An 8,310-nucleotide genomic window follows, 5' to 3' on the forward strand; every position below is an offset into this window, starting at 1 on the left:
TGTTAAGCTACAAGTATTTGGGTCCATTTTATTTGCTACCAAATAAACCTAATTCTAACTGATAGACAGAAATAAGATTTTAAAACTTTACACTTGGAGAGTGGCTCAGGTCATGTGCATAGGTCATAAACCAAGGGCACAAAAATTGAATGTGGGTAAAGTCAGATCCAAAATACAGTTTTCTTAATATCTTTTTCCTACTCTATGCTCTATGTATGTATGTATGTATGAATTATGTATGTATATACGTGTGTGTGTGTGTGTGTGTGTGTGTGTGTGTATTTCAAAACAGTTTGGAACCTGATTCCTGTTTTCACATTGACTTTGTTTACAATATTATAGGAGTTACAAGTAGATAATCTTTTAGTGAGTAGACTCAAATATTTGTTGAGAGTTTTTTTTTTTTTTTTTTTTTTTTTTTTGGTTTTTTTCGAGACAGGGTTTCTCTGTGTAGCTTTGCGCCTTTCCTGGAACTCACTTGGTAGTCCAGGCTGGCCTCGAACTCACAGAGATCCGCCTGGCTCTGCCTCCCAAGTGCTGGGATTAAAGGCGTGCGCCACCACCGCCCGGCGAGTTTTTGTTTTGTAATATCTCTTGATTCTTTAAATGCATACTTAAATCTGCTCCTCCATTTTTGTGATGTAATTAGAACATTAAATTGAACCAATACATCTGGATTGTAAGATAATTCTTCATCAATTGATATAGGCATATACAGTATGATCTAAAATAACTTGAAAATTCTTTAGGCATAGACATAGGCTGATAAGAACAAAAGTAGCTATTTCTTTCTTTTTTCTTTTTTTTTGTCTCTATTTGTTTTTTAAATTTTATTTTACAATACAATTCGGTTCTACATATCAGCCACGGATTCCCTTGTTCTCCCCCCTCTCGCCCCTCTCCCCTTCCCCCCAGCTCACCCCCCATTCCCACCTCCTCCAGGGCAAAGCCTCCCCCAGGACTGAGATCAACCTGGTAGACTCAGTCCAGGCAGGTCCAGTCCCCTCCTCGCAGGCTGAGCCAAATGACCCTGCATAAGCCCCAGGTTTCAAACAGCCAATTCATGCAATGAGCACAGGACCTGGTCCCACTGCCTGGATGCCTCCCAAACAGATACAGCCAATCAACTGCCTCACCCATTCAGAGGGCCTGATCCAGTTGGGGGCCCCTCAGCCATTGGTTCATAGTTCATGTGTTTCCATTCGTTTGGCTATTTGTCCCTGTGCTTTATCCAAATGTACCATGTTTATTAATCACTCATGTGATCTGCATAATACTGGATAGATAGGGTGGCCATAGCTGCAGTTTTTGCAAGTTATTACCTCATAAAGAAGCTCAGGAGAGGATATTAGGAGAAACATCAACTATTAAATATATTAATAATCACGAGGCAAGGGAAGGAGCTTCTCTTATGAGCTTTCTTAGTCTCCAATGAAGTGTTATTCTAATTATTCTTTATCAATAAAAATTCAGGAGTCAGATATCAGGGTAAAAACCTGAAGGATCAGAGAAACAGAGAAGTCACTAGTCTTCTCCTACCTGCTCTGTTCCTTCCTCCAAAAGGGCCGAGATCCCTCTCCACCCACCTTACTACTTCCTGTCCTATCTGTCTACAGTCCTCCAAAACCTTTGTGGTTAATTTTGGTCAGCTAGTGGCTAGCTCTGCCCTCTGACTCCAAGCAAGCTTTATTTATCAGAACACAATCAAAATATTACACAACATTCCAATAGTTTATATTTCATTTCTTTCATTATTTTAAAATATATTTTATTTTGAAATAGGCCATTGTTATGTAGCCTAGGTTGCCTCAAACTTGCTACATTGTGTTTCATTTCTTTTTTCAAGCTGAACCTATCCAGCTTTATTAATGATACTTTTTATAAACCATCAGGGTGTTTAAGGAAGGGCATGGGGTAACGATCATTAATGGTATGCTAGAGTTTCCAAATTCCCTTCTTATAAAGGCTACCAAGATCAGAAAGCCATTATGAAATCCAATTTTGGAGTGAGAGTTGACCTTTCACCTAAGGATGTTGTTTAATAACATTCCACAAGCCAACCTGGCTTTTAGGAAATGAAATTAAAATGGTAGAATTATCAGCCTGAAGAGCCAAAGTCTTCCTGGAACTAGTTCTGTAGACCAGGCTGGCCTCGAACTCACAGAGGTCTGCCTGCTTCTGCCTCCCGAGTGCTGGGATTAAAGGCATATACCAACACTGCCCAGTGAACAAAAGCCTTTCAGAAAAGGATCCACTGCTCTTTTGAGGAACACCAACTCAATGGTGTCACTGCAAGGTACAGCTCACTTAACAAACTGGTCAAACCAATTTTAGGGGATTAGATCCCAGCGGGACTCTGGTTTTAAGAGAATTAAGTCTATGTTGATGATGGAGAGGGAGAAAAATGAACTTAAAGTTTTCTCATGTCTCTAGGTATTTTTGTGCCAAGGGGCCCAGGTGTGTGAATACCAGGAAATTCCTCCTGAAGCCAAGATAAGCCATTCAAGATTAGCAGGGAAGGTATTTTCCCATTAATTCAGCTTGGGAGACATTTTGTTAGTGACACATACCCCCGTGCCCCCAAACAGTGAAATGATCTGTGTGCTAATAACATAACTGTTTTAAAAAGTAAAACAAAATTCTGCATTTTCTAAAACTTGATAAAAATAGTGTTTTAAATTGTACAGTCAATAGAAGTACACAGTTATTAAAAAAATGCATGCACTTGGCAGCTCTTTGTGCCTGGTCAGTTTGGGCATCTCTACTTTCTTTGGGATTGCTCCCCTCCTTGCTAACATCAGCTTCTGCCTTTTGCTCTGTGGGCATCTCCTCTCCCTTGTTTGCAGGGGCATTGTTCGGCTTAGGCTAGGGCTTTGAGGATCCGGTTCAGCTGACCCCCTTGCAGATCTTCTCTGTGGCTTGTCCTTTGCTTTGGCCTTACCTCCTTTAGCATACCCTTCAGCCTTTCTTTTGGGCATGGTGGTAGCAGGGCAAGGGAGTGGTAGGCCCCAAATGCCGAGATACAGCAGTGCACAGTTTTGGTAGGTTGAGGGGTCTTTCTGGCTTCTTCTTCATGCTGCTCAAACTATCAAGGTCAGACATTAATTAACGATCACACAGGTAATGTGCTAGCTAGTTTTATGACAACTTGACACAAGCTAAAGTCATCTGAAAGGAGGGAGCCTCAATTAAGAAAATGCTTCCTATAGGGCATTTTATTAATTAGTGATTGATGAGGGAGGGCCTAGCCCCTTGTGAGTGGTGCCATCCCTGGGCTGGTGGTCCTGGGGTCTATAAGAAAGCAGACTGAGCAAGCCATGAAGAACAAGCCAGTAAGCAGCACCCCTCCATGACCTCTGCATCAGCTCCTGAGTTCAGAACCATCATACAGGTAATGATGATGCTTTTCTAAGCAAAGACATGAATTGATGTCTCTCATTATAGTAAACAGAATGGTAATATAAAGCTAGGAAAATATTTATACCCTATAGGGAGATTAACTATGAGATCTCTGGTATGACAAAGCTGCTGGTTTGGACTCAATTATCTTATAATTAGTGGGAATCTTATTTGTATTTATCTCATAAAATCTTTAGGAAAAGTAGGGTATGAGACAAAGTGAGACATAGTGACACATGCTTGTAATCCCAGCACTTGAGAGGCTGAAATAGGATTGTCAATTTAAAGCTAGTTTGTGCTCCATAGCGATATCCTGATGCAAAAAAAAAAAAAAAATCAGAAAACACTGAAGAGAGTATATGTTCTCTTACGTGGGTTCTCAGGAGAGTGTTTAAAAACGTAAGCTACAGTAAGATAGAAGTTTATAAACATGAGGTTATTTTATTTTACAGATTTCTGAAAATTCCCATGAGCATTTGATGGAATTTATTGACATCCTAAGAAACTAAGTATACAAAAGACAGCACAAAGACTGGGCTGTCTGCTTCCTTTTTTCTCTCTGATAACGGCCTTTCCAGCCACTTGGTAATCATGAGGATGACCATGTTTGTCCCGCCATTCCTGCTGTGTCAGGTCACTTGGCCACTCAGAGGCTGGACCTAAGACATTTTAGAGATGCAAAGAAAAGCTAGGGCCATTTTCTCCCCAGAGGCTCCAAAAGTGGAGCATAAAAGCCAGAAGGAGCTGTTAGGGCAGAGAAAGAAAGCTCTCCTTTCCTTCCCTATTGCTGGGTTTATGGCTGAACACCCTGTGACAAAGGACAGAGGGACTAGAGAAAAGCACACACATTGATTTAATGTAAGTTTTATGTGATCCAGGAACCTCTATAAGGATGTGACACCCAAAGAAATGGCTAACCCTGTGTATTCTCATGCTAGGTTTAATGGACAAGTGTGTTTTCATGAAGGAGATGATTGGATGAAAAATTATGATCTAATAATAATCTTGAAGGAGAAGCTTAACAAGACCTGTTTTCCAAGAGTCTTGTCCTTGTGCTTTTTTGGGGGGGTCGGGTGGGGACAGGGTCTTTCTATGTAATCCAGGCTGGCATGGAACTCACAGTGTAGCCCAGGGTAGCCTCTATCCTCTTGCTTCTGCCTTCTGAATATGGGATTACATGCTCCCTGCTTCTGTGCTTGTGGTTTAGGGATAAGAGCTCCTTATAGGTACATGGATACCTCTTCTTGTTTTTGTTTTGTTTTTCAAGACAGGGTTTCTCTGTGTAACAGTCTTGGCTATCTTGTAACTCACTCTGTAGACCAGGCTGGCCTTGAACTCACAGAGATATGCCTGCCTCTGCCTCCCAAGTACCAGATTAAAGGCATTTGCTACCACACCTGGCTGAGGGCACCTCTTTAATGAGGGTTTATGACTTACTTCAGAGGAAGGTAACTGAGTGCTTCCGAGATTTTATGACCTGCTTAGGAAGAGAGAGGCATAGTAAGGTCAGAAAGTGTCCTTCCTGCTTCTGTGGTTTGCTTGAATGCCAAGGTGCCTTATTTTGGAGCAGTTGTGTCCTGAACCCTATCATTATTTATATTTTCTGTCACATGGAGGAAGCCAGTTGCAGTAGAAAGAAAAAAGCCAAGGAGGAGAGAGTGTCAACCTCCTATTCTATCTCCTATTCTAGTAGCTTGTTTCTTTTTTGAGATAAGGTATATTTACGTAACCCAGGCTGGTCTTGAACTTATGATATCAAAGTGGGCCTCATGCTTCAGTCTTCTGAGTAGATGGGAATGCAGTCATGCATGTCAGCTTGCTGCTGTAGTAATTTTTATGACTAAGCCAGTCATATATATGAGGGTTTTGTTGTTACTGTTGTTGTTGAAATCCTTATCTTGGAATCCTGATCAAGTTAGATCTCAGTTTTTCTTGAAAGAAATAGAAAGAATACTGTTGACATAACAGGACATATGTGAGATGCCCTTGCACTATAAGTTTGTTTACCAGGGACTAAGAACTTCTCTTTGTATTAGTGTAGCAGCTCATGGTCAGGACAGGATGTAGTTCAATGATAGGAGTGTATATCTATTATTTGAGAAGCACTGGATCCCCAGCACTAAAAGAAAAAAGTTCTCATCAAATGGGTTTAGCTGATTCAGTATATATTGTCTTCTAACTGAAGCTAGTTCAACTTGTCTCCTATTTATGAAAAGTCTTCTATCAGGTTGGATATATATAATATATATATATTAAAAAACTGTTTTATTACCAGTGTTCTACAATTCAGACTTCCCTGCAATATTTGTCAAGATATTTAAAAAGTTTTAAGTGCTTTTAACATTAGTGTATTGATTTTTCTTTTGAATATGCCATGAGAGAGAAAAGAAACAACAGCAAATTAGTTTATTTCCTCCTGCTCTGGGAAGCAATCGAGTCTCAGAAAACCATAAAACAAAATTTATAGGTGTCCTGCTTGTGAAGCAGAATGAAACTTTTATTTATTTATAGAGGGGTATAGACTTTTCTAGTGACTTGAATCGGAAAGTCTTCTCTCCAAGGTACTCTCTTCCCGGTATACCTAGAAACTATTTTGTTTATCAGGAGATCATGCTGATGAGGATGGAATTACACAGAACAGAAATTGGCTTTTGTTAAGCAATACAGTATTGAGCTTTGAAAGAACCCAATCTACTACTCATCCGGAAGACAAAATTGTCAGTGGGAAAATTCTAGATATTCTTCTCATTGGATTGACATCTGTTTCCAGGCTGCCTTTTCTGCTTCCTGGGTTCGGAAGTCTTGGATTTTATTAACCTTTACTTTAAATAAAAACTACCACTGTGGCAGGAATTAGCAGGCAATAGGAACAGTGGTAGAAAGCAGCGTGATCTTCTGAGAAACAAAATAACATATGTAGCCAGAGAAGCAGCATGGATAAGATTATATATCGTTCCATATTCATTAGTTATCTCTTGCTGCGTAACAAATTACCTCAAAATTAGCACTTTGTAGTAACAAAAAAAATTATCTTTGTCTGTGGTCAGGAGTTTTCAGTCCTTTAGGAAGATCTGCCTCTTGATCTGAGGTTGGTGTCAAGATGTCAGCTAGAGCAGTGGCCTGAAGGACCCACTTCTGGGATGGTTTGCTCTTAAGAACACTGCCGTGGATACTTGTGATTTCACATGTCTGATGCTGGTGTCCACTTAATGTTTGCAGGAAAACCTTGATGTATGTTCAGAAGCCACTTTGACTATATTTCCTTCAATGTTATGTTAATTTTGAAAGACAGGTTTTGAATATGAGCCTATATAAATGTCAAACCTTGGCTACAAATATCACAGCCCATGAACATTTCTGCAGTGTTGTCTTTGGGAACTCACCTAGTTATAAAAGAGGAGGAAACACAACAGCATTTATATGACTTGGAGGACAGTAAGAAAGGAAGGGGGTAGGTTTCAAAAATAAGAGCTGACCAAATAGAAAGACACTCTAAATCTTGGGGAAGAGGACAATTTTTAAAATGTGATTCTTTCTAAATTAATATATTAATATATATTCATTCAATTAATTCTATTTGTAATGCCAATAGTCAACATATCTTTTTTAAGGAACTGAATGAAAATTCTACTTTTCCTTAAGTGGTAGAATGTTCAAGAAAAGTCAAATTAAAAAAAAAGAAATAGAAGGGATAATGTCTGTGTTATTAATTAATTAGTTTTTTTAAAGGCAAGAAGGCCCTATGTAACCCAGACTGGCCTTGACTCGTGACAATTCTTCAACCCTAGTCTTCCAAGTACTGGGATTATAGGCCTGTTCTGCCACACCCAGATCAGAAGGACAATGTGTTTCCTCATAATACTGAACAAATTATAAAGCTCAATCATACAGTGATTAAACAAAACTGGCTAATAGTTCAACAGAACAGAGTCTGGAAGAAGACTAGAATGTATTTAAGAATTTAATATATGACAAAGAATCCTGGGAGGGACATAAATCTTTGAGACCAATATAAGAAAATAAAAGAAAAGAGAGATGTGCAGAAGGCAGACAGACTATTAAATATACGGGGCAGACCTCAGTGGCCTGTGCATTTGAAGTTAGATAAGAATCACCTGCATATCAAAGGAAACAATCAACTGAGTAAGATACACATGACAGAGGGTTAATGTCCAGAAACTACCAAGAACCAAGGGAATTTAGCAAACTCAAGAAAACAAGTAATCCAATTAAAAATGTCAAATGACCTGAATAGACAGACATTCTTTAAAGGCAGAAATACAACTGCCCAATAAAAATTTGAAAAAGTGCTCAATAATGTTAGCTCTTAGGGAAATGCAAATCCAAACTGTAAGGAGATGCTATCTCACCTGAGTTAGAGTAGCTATTACCCCACAACAAAAACAAAAGCTTGTGAGCATGTGGTGAAATCGCATATTGTTTGTGGGCATACAAACTAGTACAATATCTATGGAAAACAGTATGGTGAGTGCTCACAAATCTAAAAGTAAAAGTAACACATAGTCTAGCTATACAACTAGTGTGTGTTTCTCTTAGTGTGTATGTACATATTAGCATGTTTATGTATGTCTAAAGGAGATAAAGTTAGCATTAAAAAAAGATCCCAGAAGAGTCCTGTTTGTTTCAGTGCTATTCACAATAGCCAAGATCAGTCTAGGTGTTTGCCAGAAGAATAGATAAAGAAAATAAATGTGTTTTATAGTCATAATGGAACATTACTCAGCCATAAAGTAGAATGAAATCATGTCATTTACAGGAAAATGGGTGGAAATGGACATCATGTTAAGAAAAATAAATCAGACAGAAAGTCGTATCACTTGGTTCTCAAATGTGAAAACAAGAAAAGCAGTTGATTTGGAAAGTATAATAGTCATTACCAGGCACTGGAAA

The 8,310-nt window shown here is 38.9% G+C and overlaps 1 pseudogene; it reads right to left on the reverse strand.

Annotated features, from left to right (window-relative positions):
• Positions 1 to 2,531: 2,531 nt before the first annotated feature.
• LOC128114106 (non-histone chromosomal protein HMG-17-like) lies at positions 2,532 to 2,978 on the reverse strand (annotated as a pseudogene).
• Between the last annotated feature and the right edge of the window lie 5,332 nt (positions 2,979 to 8,310).

This window comes from Peromyscus californicus, unplaced genomic scaffold (assembly GCF_007827085.1).
Source record: "Peromyscus californicus insignis strain IS unplaced genomic scaffold, ASM782708v3 Scaffold_10__1_contigs__length_136768540, whole genome shotgun sequence".
In the NCBI taxonomy this organism is placed as follows: Eukaryota; Metazoa; Chordata; class Mammalia; order Rodentia; family Cricetidae; genus Peromyscus; species Peromyscus californicus.